Here is a 13403-nt window from a genome sequence, read left to right as displayed (position 1 = left end):
CGGCCTCCCGGTGTTTAGCCGAGGGCAAAAGGCACTCCTATGGAAGTCGGGGTTCCGGCGCTCATTGGGCAAGATCGTAGGGCCGAGCAGACAGCACGCTCGGCCGAAGACAAGAAGCATACTGCTAACAGTCGCCACAAAACACATTACCGATAATTTCCCAAGTGTACCATCATACATGACCGGTCGGACTGAAGGCGGACGTGGGCCGGTCGGACGCACGGCAGGAGTTCGGGGAAAAAGACAAGGGACATCTTCTGACAGTTGGCATGCTTCGTGATATGGTCATACTCCAAATCACGCGACTTGGGGTTCCGCTGTCCCATCGAGGACATGCTTGGACTGTAGCAGTATGGGTCAGGTAAGCTCACTGACAAGCTCTTACTGGGGTATGGGCCACGGACACGTATACACCTCGATATGTGTGCACTCGCTTCTCCGCTGCCCTATATAAAGGCCCTCATCCTTCGTCGGAGGTACGCGTTCTAATTTTTGGAGAGCCACTTTTCACTGCTTGCTTGCCTGACTTGAGCGTCGGAGGGTCGCCGCCGGGAACCCCTTCCCGGCCCGACTTCTGTGCAGGTTCGCCGGAGCTTCGTGCAGTCAGTCGAAGATCCACACTAGCAGCCGGGGAGCGCCACGTGCCCAGCGTCCGTTGGTTCAGCATTCGGACAGGATCACACATGATTGCAGAACTATAAAGATACATGCCTTGTTTATTAAATTGAGTTATGTTTTTGCTTTTGTTTATGTAGTACTCTCAATGTTTGCTAATCAGAACATCTCTGTGCTTACTAGTACAAACTTTGGACAATCACTACAAGAATAAGCCTAACAACAATGGTTTTTCACCGTTGTCATAGCCCCTTTCGGACTGTTGTTAAATGTCGTGTTATTAAAGAGGATGCCCAAAGACAACAGTTTTTAACCGTTGTCTTTGAAGACAAAGACAATAATTTTACAATGGTAAAAAATCGTTGTCTTTTCATTCAACGACAACAATTGTTCACCGTAGTCTTTGGGTGTATGCCTTTAATAATAGGTTCTTCAACAACAGTTTTGAACTGTCTACGACAACGGCTAAAAATCGTTGTCTTTTTAGCCAATGACAACGGTTAAAAATCATTGTCTTTTTAGCCAACAATGTTATTTAACATCAGTTTGACAATGATTTTTCACCGTTGTCTTTTAACGCCATTGACAACAGTTTTACATATTTAAACTGATATCTTTGGGTACAATATACAACATTTTGACAATAAATAAAAAACTGAATCTTTTCCATCATTTTATAACCATTATTTTATTTAAATAATATATCTACAAAATATCATTGATCAAAAACCTACAATCCAAACATCATCATCCAGTGTAAATTTCATTAAAATACCAAACATCATCATCCAAACATCATTAAAGTACCAAACATCAACATCCAAACATCACAAAAGTTTACAAAACTAAATAGTACCCATAACAATATATCACACATATATATGAAGTCCAAAATATCTTGTTTTGTTGGATCAAATCTTCTCTACCTGTGCATCTTCTAAACACCATATCGAGAACTGCAACCTTTTCTGCTTTCTCCTCCCTCCTAGCTTCTCTTTTCTTCTCCTTTCTGGGTATGGTCATTATCTTTTCCGTTAGGTAAATAGCATATGATTGCAAGTTAAGTCATTTCCCAGGAGTAAATGACATAAAGATGATGATGACAAAGACGCGGTACATAATTGAATATGATAACAATACTTCTTTCTAGGCACAAACTAAAATTACTGCATACCTCACTTTCAGTTCAAGTTATCTACAAAATATTATTGATCAAGAACCTACAATCCAAACATTATCATCCAAACATCAACATCCAAACATCACCAAAGTTTACAAAACTAAATAGTACCCATAACAATATATCGCACATATATATGCCAAAGTATCTTGTTTTGTTGGATCAAATCTTCTCTACTTGTGCATCTTATAAACACCCTTTTACTTCCTGTGAAAATAAAAATCACATGATTTTAATCCAATTCAACAACAACAAGTCTAGCTAGTCTCCAGTAATATAGAGCTTTAGAGGTTGCAAAGTATATAACAAAAACTGGCTAACAAGGTTTGTTATTTTCTTCATTGTGATATACTCTAAATTAAACTTCTCATACAGTATTTTCATATAGTAGATCCTAAAAAATAGAGTATCTTCCAGAACCATCTGATAGCATGAGCTGCTCCAACAAAAAAATCAAGCAGAAAACATTATGCCATGCAAGAGAAATAAAAAATAAAACAAGAAATAAATTTCAGACTTAAAACTAGAAGACATTATTTCCTTAATTTATTTATGTTATGGAGAAAAGGAAGTCACATAATATATATTACTTGTCCGGTTCTGGATCAACCAACCATTCCCCTGCAAGAAAAATGCCCATTACACATCTAATGGGAAACTATATACATCACATTTGGCTGCAGATTATTACCTTTAACTTATAATAATCGAACTTGATTTGATCCATCAAAGGGGAGCATTGCAAGCTTTCCAACACAAGTTGGTAATTTTAAGATTATCATTTTGTTTTAACCTTTAATAATAGTACATTTGCACTACAACACTATAGAACTGTCTTATATTAATTATGTATTTCCCTTTTCATTGTGCTTCTTGTGCAAGTAGGTCATCAGTATTACTTCGTCCACAACTACGGAGCGTCCAATTCTTTAAGAAGAAGGTAGTTGAACAGAATCTTAGAAGCAGTTGCAAAAGTCATGACCAATTCAAAAGTTATCGAATGGAAAGGGAAAACAAAATTTAATCCTTGTTCTAATCGATCTTGATAAAGTAAAGTAGTTGAATGAAGCATGATGGTAAAAGGAAGTCAGCACAGTAAAGGCAGATACATCAAACACAAACTAATTACCTGACAGGGATATTGGCTCTCGTGCCAGGGGATTGATCCTTTCTCTGCACAGTGATCCACTCACGGAGGCCTTTCAGCATTCGCCTTAGAGGTCTCACTTTCCTCCATGATCTATAATAGGCAGATTGCAAGTATATATTTTAAATGCCAAGTCAAAATTGTAAAAGGCAAACTAATCTGGGAAGAAAATATCCCCATATCAATATGTTAATTGTTGCTCATTGGATGCTCGAAAGCTTCAGGTTCAATATGCTTAGTTAATAGCCTTAACATGTGATTTTTACAAAACATATGACATGATAATTGTAATTAGAGTTTTTTTTTACTTGTAAAAAATCACTATGGGCATTGAAACTTAACAAACTTTATTGATCTGAACACTTAACATCACAAATGGTCAAGCTTGCCACTTTTCCCTGCATCAATAATGCATTGAAACAAGGTATCACGCAACCAATCCAGGACAGTTTGCATGTCATTCGAAATTGAAAAGTAAACTTTTGTTGTCAAAAAAGACAACTTGATAACATACACTTTGGAGGTGGGACTAGGGGAAATTATCAGGTCATTTTACACTATAATGGAATAAATCCTGGTTAGGACCTGATTAATATGGAACTAAACATGCTACACTATACAAAAAAGTAAATTTCAACAGAGGGAGAATACATATAAAAATCATACTTTTAGTTCAAAGATGGAACAAACCTGAGCACGAATAAAGCCAGAAAGAGCAAAAGTGGTATACTGGCCGGTGTACACTCCATTATCATCCAAGTGTCCAATATTGATTTAGACGAATGTGTGATCCTTGGCAGTGATTAGTCTGTTCGTAGCAGAACTACGGGAGAAAACGAAAGTTGGAAAAAACATCACAATAATCAACATAATCGATCAACATATCCAGGCTACAAAAGATCTAATTACTGATAAGATAATCACCATTTTCTAGGGATATAAAGATTCATCATTTCACCCGCTTCGTTCTGCATCTTGAAAGTGATATCGCTTCCCTAGATTCACAAATATGTGACCAAATCACCTGATAACACAATAAAAACAATTATGGAAAAATATTTTTCCTACAAGCCATGCATTTTATCGACCTCGAGTGTATCTTAAAATAGCATAGGATCATTCGATGAATGAATGAACATCAATTTTAATGCAGAAACAGGAAATAAAAAATCAAAATAACCAGAGAACGAGGATCACTGACTTCCAAATGAACCAAAAAAACCTAAGGAGAAAAGCACTGCGACTGGGGCTTTGGATTCGTACCTTGGCGACGATAAATGCAGGAAACCGAGGAAAGCGACGCGATGCAGAGAACAACGGATTAGGGCTTTTATATAAAGACTGCATTAACCCTAGAACGTGTGAACTTTGACCAGGCCGGAGAACAATGAGTGTGCCTATTACGCTTAACCAAGGTGATCTAAATCTAAGAGTTCTTTTATAGTGCCTACATGCTGCAATGCTGTAATGCACTCGAAATAAATTATTGTACAAGAAAAAAAAGATCACCACAAATTCAGATTAACCAATAACACATCAAGTGAAGAAAAAAACTCAGAAAATAACAAATTGAGGATTCGTGATGTTAATCGAAGAACAAAAGAATGGGTTAGAAAACAACAGAAGAAGATCAGAAGACGAACAAAAGAGCATTACTTAACTCAAATTTATCACAAGTAAACGTACGAGGCCTTATGAGTCTCATGCTACTTCGCCTATATGTTCCTGATCCTCTCGCCTCTAAAGCCATGGAAGAGCCTTTTTGGTAGAAGACTCTTGCAGAAAGAACATAGATAGAATGAGGACCGTGAAGAACAAGGAAACCCTAGAGGCGGATGGATGTGGAGGAAGAAAAAACAACAAGGGTTTATTGCGTGAAGAGATTGTATAAGGAGAGGGAAAGAAAAATAGGTTAGGGTTCGACAAGGCTAAGGGGGGAAAACATGGCCCTAAAAATTTTTGTCAGAAAGAGAAAGTAAAACATGGTTGCAATAAAAAATGTGAAGGGGAAAACAATGAAAGAATAAAGTCAAAGACAACGGTTTATTAAAACCATTGTCTTTGACTATATAAAACAATATAAAAACACAACGGTTTATAAAACTGTTGTCTTAACCCCTAAAAAGTATTTAAAGACAACGGTTTTAGATAACCGTTGTAAAATGTGTCATTGATTTAAAATAAAATCGCTCAACAACAACATTTTTAACAAAACTGTTATCTTTTATATTTTATGGGAGCTCAAAGACAACGGTTTTGTCAAAAAATGTTGTGTTTTATCAAATTCACAACAGTTTCTTCCAAAACCGTTGTCTTTGTGGTGTTGTCTTTTGACATTTTTGTTGTAGTGATTGGAAAAAGCATATTACAATTTTATTAGGCTACATGGATCTAGACTTTGTATTTAGACAAAATCGCCCTGCACCTTTGACTAGTGATTTCACTGCGGATCAAAAGGTGACCTTTAACAAGTGGAAGCGATCTAATTGCATGAGTCTAATGATTATGAAGATGTCTATTCCGGAATCACTTAGAGGTTCAATTATTGGAAATGAGGATGCTAAAATCTTCATTAGGGAGTTGGCAGATTGATTCATCTTAAACGAAAAAGTCAAGACTACTAGACTTCTCACAAAGTTAGTGTCCATGTGGTACAATGGGAAGGGTAACATTAGGGAGTACATCATGGAGATGTCAAACTTGATTACAAGGCTTAAAACACTAAAGTTTGACATGTATAAAAGTGTTCTTATGAACCTTATCCTAATTTCTCTACCTACACAGTTCACTGCCTTTAAGATTAGTTACAACACTCAAAAGGAGAAGTGGACACTAAATGAGCTCATAGCTTAGTGTGTACAGGAAGAAGAGATATTGAGGAGTGACACATTTCATAGTGCTCACTATGCATCCTCATCTCAATATTCGAATAAGAAGAAGAAAAGGGTAATGGTAAGAGTTAGGGTAAACAATTTACAATAACCGGGGCTTCGAGCATAAGGTGCAAAAGTAACAAGATTTGGACCTAACTTGTTTTTTTTTTTTATAAAAAGAAAGGTCATTTGAAGAAGGATTACCCCAGATACATCAACTGGCATATCAAGAAAGGTAAACTTCTCAATTTTATTAGTTCAAAAGTCAACTTAGCTACTGTACCTAATAATACTTGGTGGATAAATACTGGTGCAACTACTCATATAAGTGTAACTATACAAGATTGCCTTAGGAGTTGAATGTCAATTGATGCTGAAAAATTCATCTATATGGGAACTAGCAAGAAGGTAAAAGTGGAAGTAATAGGTGTCTTTAGAGTTTGTTTAGGAAACAATGTACTTTTAAATTTAGAAAATACATTTGTAGTGTCATCTTTTAGACGGAACTTAATTTCTATTTCATATTTGGACAAATCTAGATACACTTGTTCATTTAGAAATGTAAAGTTTAGTATTTTCAAAATTTTATTTTGTGTGGTACTGGTTCCTTGATTGATAAACTATACGAATGAGACATTAAAACTCATACGAATAATATTGTGATGCATAATACAGGTGTGAAGCGTGATATGACAAATAAGAATTCATCCATGTTGTGGCATAAGCGTTTAGGGCACATTTTTAAACAACGCTTAGAAAGATTAATGCCACTAGGAATTCTTGATTCTCTTGATATGTCAGATTTTAAAATTTGCATTGAATGTATCAAGGGGAAAATGACTAACAAAAGTAATAAAGGTTTAAGACAGAGTAATGGTTTCTTAGAATTTAGACATACAAATATATGTGGTTCGTTCCTTAAGGCTTCTTGGAATGTTAAAGCATACTTTATAAGCTTTATAGATGACTATTCCAGATGCAGATACTTATACTTTTATTCATGAGAAACTGTAATCCTTGGACATGTTTAAAACCATCAAAGCTAAAGTTGAAAATCAACTTGGTAAGAAGATTAAGGTTGTAAGATCAGACCGTGATAGTGAATACTATGGTAGATTTGATGGATCAAGTGAACAACATCCTGCACCATTTATGGATTACCTTGCCGAGTGCGATATTGTGGCACGATACACTATGGCTGGGACACCTCAGATGAATGTTGCAGTCGAGTAACGAAACCGGTCCCTAAAAGACATGGTGAGAAGTATGATTGTACTTTCTTCTCTATTGGAGTCTTATGGGGCGAGACACTCAAGACTACAGTTTACCTACTCAATAGAGTTCCTAGTAAGATGATAACAAAAATCTCATACGAGTTGTGGATAGGTAGAGCACCTAGTCTTAGGCATTTGCATGTCTGGAATTGTCCAGCTGAGGCTAGGCCCTATAGGTCTAACGAAAGGAAATTGGACTCAAGAACCATTAGTTGTCGTTTTATAGGACTATCACAAAAGACCTATATAGAAAAAAAATGCTCCTTTGGTATGACATGTAGAATTGTACTCCCAGTGACACTCTTGTGGCAAAGGATGATAGGTTTAGCTTACAACAATGTCCACACCATGAACTTGAGATTAAAAAAATACAGGAATTCCCCTATGCATCAGTGGTAAGGAGTTAGATGTATACTCAAGTATGTGCGTGTCCGAATCTTGCATATATTGTGAGGATGTTGGACAGATATTTGAGTAACCCTAGACCAGAGAATTGGAAAGCTGTAAAGAGAGTTGTGCAATATTTACAAAGAATGAATGATTATATGCTCATATATCGGAGATCAGGTCATCTTGAGATCATTGGATATTCAGATTCTGATTTTGCCGAATGCTTATATAGCAGGAGGTCTACTTCAGGTTATGTCTTCATGATGTCAGTGTAGGATTGTAAAGATGCGCGCGCGCGAGGGGGGGGTGGTGAATAACATTCGTCACTTTTTCTAATCAAGAGAATACACGACGGAAAATAAACGAAGGAAAGAAAAACAATTGCTAACACAAGTCTTTTTACTTGGTTCGGAGCCTTCGGCGACTCCAACTCCAAGGTCCACATTCGATGAATGCTTTTGTTGGGCAATCAATATAAGATCGAAAAGATTACAGAGTTTAAGTAAGTATGTAAAAGTATACCGACAATAATAAAAAGTAGAAGCTTGATCATAGGTTGTTGAAATAGCCTTTCAGTATTGTTGAAGTCTTCTTGGAGCAGCGCGTAAGAATGAAAGTTGTAGCAAATGATGTGTTGAAGTCTCTGGTCAAAGGCCTTTTTATAGGCCATTTTCGGGCACCTAGATCACCCTCGGACACTTGGGATGTTGATGAAGTTGCTGCACCTCGGTGAAACTCAATCTTTGAAATTTCATCCATCTCCGGGTGCCCGGACTAGGTGCCTAGACCTAACGTGTTTTGGCGAACCAATATGCACCACCTCAGCTAGTCACCCACTGCTTCACCTCCTTGCCCAAGCAATATGCACCATCTCATCTAGTCACCCAATATGCACCACCAATATGCACCTGGAGCATCTCCGGGCACCCGGACGTTCGAGCGCTTATAGCCCCTTTTTTATCCATATTGCATCTTTGATTCCCTACAAAACACGTTAGTCTAAGCAACAAAAATTACCCTGTAAAATAGAATTAGCGCATTAAAAATGTGATCAATTTATGACTTAGATCTTGTATTCTCAAGATCAGAATCTAGTCATGGTCTCAACTTAGACTTCCCAAATGGCTCTAAGCTGAATCACGCCTATAGTCCCATGGGGACTCATCCTCACTAGATGTCTCTCCTCTAGTGAACTTACCATTTATAGTCAATTGACTTACCTTTTGACCAACCATGTCTTCTCGCCAATTGTTAAGTTCGCAGGCCCTATTAGACGTCGGCAAGTTGTTAGGTCCCCGGACCTAACATGACTTCCCGCTAGATATCTGGTCACTCCTTGACTTATCTGGACTTTCCACCAGTTATCAGGTCCAATAGACCTAACTGGATTTTAGCCTAGTATCATGTCCTCCAGACCCATTAAGTCCTGCACACTTGGTAACAAGGTCAGACAATATAATATCTAACTTTAACCCATTTGTTATTCATTAAAACTTAAATTCAATCATTGGTGCTTATTGCTTCAACAATCTCTCTCTTTTTGATGCAATGATAATCTGAGTTAAAGTTAGAAAAATTTATGAGAAAAGAATATGATTATGATTTAAGAGAACAAAATTAGTTTAACTTTTTATTTATTCTCTTGATCATTTTAGGGTTAAGATTTTCATAAAATTCTTATTTTTTTTACTTAAATTTTTACCCTTCCCTTTTAGCATTCATAAAAATGGACATGTAAATAAGTTCCACTAAAAATATAAAACATGTAAATATATCAAGTAAGCTTATAAAATAAGACAGAATTTCAAGTCTATTTTGAAAATTCTTTTCTAAGTAAATGGTTTTCAACTAGAAAAATTAATAAAAAAAAAAACAGATTTGATAAGTATCAAATAAGAGGATTTTATTAAAAAAGATTTTTTTTAAGCAAATACTTTTCCTATATATTCTTCCCATTTAATTAGCACTCCCTTTAATTTTACTAGAGCTTTGGTTTGTTTAAGATTTGTTAGTTAACTTTCTCAATATATTTTCAAAACACTTTCTTTCCCTTAACATAAGGTCTTAGTTTTAGGTATTCAAATATTTATAATTATTTTATTAAATTTATAAATATTTTAGAGTCACGTATAAATTATTATTTAGTTTTTAATTCTTCATTTATATTAATTTAGTTAAAGATTCTTTAATTTAACTGTGGATTAGATAATTTCAAATTAATCAATTATTAATAAATTAAGTTAAAAATTAATTTTGAATTATTAATTTTGAATTAAATCAATTAAACTTGAATTGAGTAATTAATAATCAATTTTATGATTTTAAGTTTTATTTTACGTTAGTATTATTTAATTAACTTTTTTGATTGCATGAATTAGTAATTAAATTCAGATTAAGATTAAATTTTGAATTAATTAATAATGAATAATTATTAATTAAGATTTAAGTTAAATTTTGGATTAATATTAGGTTAGTAAATTTATAAAAATTAGGATGAATTAAATTATAATTGATTTATTATTGAATTTCAGATTAATTAACTTATTAGTTAGAATTAACTGTAATTTAATTTAACTTTAAGTTTTAATCGAAATTAAATTTTGATTTATATTTTAATTTTTAATTTAAGTTTTAATCAAAGTTTTAAAATTTAATTTCAGGTTAAAGTTTTAATTAATATTTCTAATTATATTTTTAATTAAGTTTTAGTTAATTAAATTCAAGTTTTTATTTAAATGATTTTAAAAGAATTTTAAAAGTAGTTTTAAAAAGGATTTTAAAAATGTTTTTTATCAAAATAAATTTTTAAATGATTTTAAAAGAATTTTTAAAATAGTTTTAAAAAGGATTTTTAAAATGTTTTTTTATTAAAATATTTTTTTAAATGATTTTAAAAGAATTTTTAAAATAGTTTTAAAAAGGATTTTTGAAAGGGTTTTTAAAATATCTTGAAAATGATTTTTAAAAGAATTTTTAAAAAAAAAATTAAAAGAAATTTTAAAATGGTTTTAAAGGAATTTTTAAAATAGTATTAAAAGAGATTTTTAAAATAATTTCTAAACTAATTTTTAAAAAGAATTTTAAATCATTTTTAAAAGAAATTTTTAAAAAAGATTTCTAAAATATATTTTTGTAAAAAATTATTTTTAAAAGAGTTTTAAAAATATTTTTGAAATGATTTTGTAATGAAATTCTTAAAATAATTTTTTAAAGGTTTTTTGAACAATTTTTTAAAAGGATTTTAAAAATAATTTTTAAAAGAATTTTGAACAATAATTTTTAAATTAATTTTTGAAAGGTTTTTTAAAATACATTGTAAAATGATTTTTTTTAAATTATTTTTAAACAATTTTTTAAAAAATAATTTTTAATTTAATTTTTAGTTTTCCTGATTCATTTCATCCTATCTATGTCTTCAACCAAGGATATCGTATAGCTGTGTGAGTTGATTAATTTAATTTTAAAGATAATTTGATATTGTGTTAAATCTCGGTTTAACCGTCGATTAGTTAAATAGGCATTTCGAAAATTAGTTTTCAAGCTGTGACGAGACCTGGAGTCCTTCTTAGGTATCAGAACAATGACACAAAACCATTTTAAGAAATTATATATTTAACCTTCCTATTGAGAAACCTTGGTTTAACTAGTATAGGATGTGACGAGATAGTTTCGGTTAGCTCCACTTAGCTAAGTAGATCAAGCAGGGTACATCTTATCCTACTTGACTTCCTAGACTAAGTTTTCCTAATATAATATCATCTCACCCCACCCTTGTACTATGTTGTGCAAGAATCAAATTATCTTCCTAATATAGTCCTAATTAACCAAATGAGTAGACTATATTTTAGAAATGCCAATTAATTTGGAGTCTCCTCTTGAATCATATAATTTTTATTTTGCTAAGTTTAATTAAGCTTAATTAAGTTTAGTTAAGGTTTAATTAATATTTAATTAAATATAATTTAAGTTCAATTAAATATTTTAATTTTGAGTTAATTAAGTTGGTTAAATTGCCCTTACTTAAAATTTAAATTTTCTTTTGAATTTATTAAATTATCTGTTTAAAAGATTATCTTTAATATTTATTTGTTTATTAATTTTTAATTTTTAAATTATTAAATTGTTTGAATTATCTTTGTTTAAAATATTATATTTAATGTTAAAGCTTTTATTAATTTTTAAGTTTTAATTTGTTAAAATTTTTGAACTATCTTTTTTTATTGGTTTATCTTTAATGTTTAAATTTTTATAATTTTAAATTTATAAGATTTTGGTTTTGATTTTATGCTAGTGTTTAAATTTATTCTTAAATTCACATTTTCTTTATCTTTTAAGTTTATATTATTACTTAAATTTATTAAATTAGTTTTATCTATATTATTATCATTAAAATTTAAATTTTTATTAATTGAACTATCTTTATTTTAGATAGAAATTTCTATATTGATATTTTCTAGATTATCAAATATCAAGATATTTATTAATTTTGTCTAGATCTATTTTATTATTTTTAAATTTTAAATTTAAATTTAAATTTATCTTAATATTTGAATTAATTAAATTATTAATTATTTCTAATTTTTTTAGAGTTTCTGAACTAATTTATTTAAATTTGAATTTGTTGAATTAATTAAATCTAAATTTTTAGAATTAATTATTTTTTTTTTGAATTATCAATTAAATTTTCTGATTTATTGATTTAGTTTTTTGAATTATTAGTTGATTTATCTAATTCTAAATTTGATGAATTAATTATATTTGAGTTTTAATAATTATTTTATTTAATTTTGAATTTTCCGATTCAATTAAATTTATATTAATTAAATTTTTAGATTTATTTAAATTTAAATTTTTAATTAAGTTTGATTTATTTGAATTTACCAAATCCTCCAAACCTAAGTTATTAGAAAAAGAAATTATTCTATCATGCACCATATTAGATGTATTTTTATAATTACGTAAGTCATTTAAATTACTCTGGCAAGGGTAGTTTGATAACTATTACTGACCTCAAACGTAACCCTTAATTTTGTAAGCTTTTTTGTTGGATTAAACTCGAGTTTAGTTTCACTTTTGATTTGATCCTCTAGCTCCAATGGCTCCTCGTGAAACTTGATTAATTGGGTTCAAAGCTTGTATGTATTCTTGTACTTTTCTAGTCTGCATATAACATTGTTAGATAAAATATTACAAATTAACTTACCTTTTTGTTCAATTCTGAGTCCTAAGAAAACTTTTTCAATTTCAGCAAGTTGTCAATATCTAGACTTCCTAAGATTCATTCCACTGCTTGTCTTGAGTAGTTGAAATCTTTTTGGTTGTATGGTGGTGGTTCATTGATATTTTGCTCGAGCATTTCTTTATTCACCATTTTCTTGCACAACACAATTTGAACGAGATATTCCAAAACTAGATCTTGGGGTAAGTAGTGCGGGAGAATAAATGTAAAGAATGACTTAAATGGTGTTACACTCATTTCGAGGAGAAAAAATAAAATATTACGACAAATTTATGAGAACAAGTAATTGCACCAATTCTGATTAATGGTGAAAAAAATGAAAATATAAAATTGGAAAACAATATATATTTTTTTAAAAAAGAATCCCCTTGTTCGATTGGTGGTTTCACCAATTCAGAGTGACCTCGCTCTGATACCACTTGTAGGATCGAAAAGACGCTAGAGAGGGGGTGAATAGTGTTCGTTATTTTTTTTAGAATCACGAGAATACATAACAGAAAATAAACGAAGGAAAAAAGAACAATCGCTAACACAAGTCTTTTTTATTTAGTTTAGAGTCTTCGACGACTTCTACTCCAAGGCTCACACTTGATGAGTGCTTTCGTTGGAGAATCACTATAAGATCGAAGAGGTTAAAGAGTTTAAGTACAATGCAAGTATGTAAAAGTATACCACCAATAATAAG

General features: G+C 31.6%; 1 long non-coding RNA gene across 1 annotated transcript; it reads right to left on the bottom strand.

The window, feature by feature from the left end:
- Window positions 1-3724: 3724 nt before the first annotated feature.
- Window positions 3725-4242, bottom strand: LOC121990525. Its single transcript, XR_006114620.1, has 3 exons — window positions 4206-4242; window positions 3867-3966; window positions 3725-3765 (listed from the first exon to the last, which is right to left on the bottom strand). It is a non-coding gene; the product is annotated as an uncharacterized LOC121990525 (long non-coding RNA).
- Window positions 4243-13403: the final 9161 nt, after the last annotated feature.

Source organism: Zingiber officinale, chromosome 6B (assembly GCF_018446385.1).
Source record: "Zingiber officinale cultivar Zhangliang chromosome 6B, Zo_v1.1, whole genome shotgun sequence".
Taxonomy (NCBI): Eukaryota; Viridiplantae; Streptophyta; class Magnoliopsida; order Zingiberales; family Zingiberaceae; genus Zingiber; species Zingiber officinale.
The sequence above is the reverse complement of the archived record's forward strand: the minus strand, read 5'-3'. Positions and strand labels throughout refer to the sequence as shown.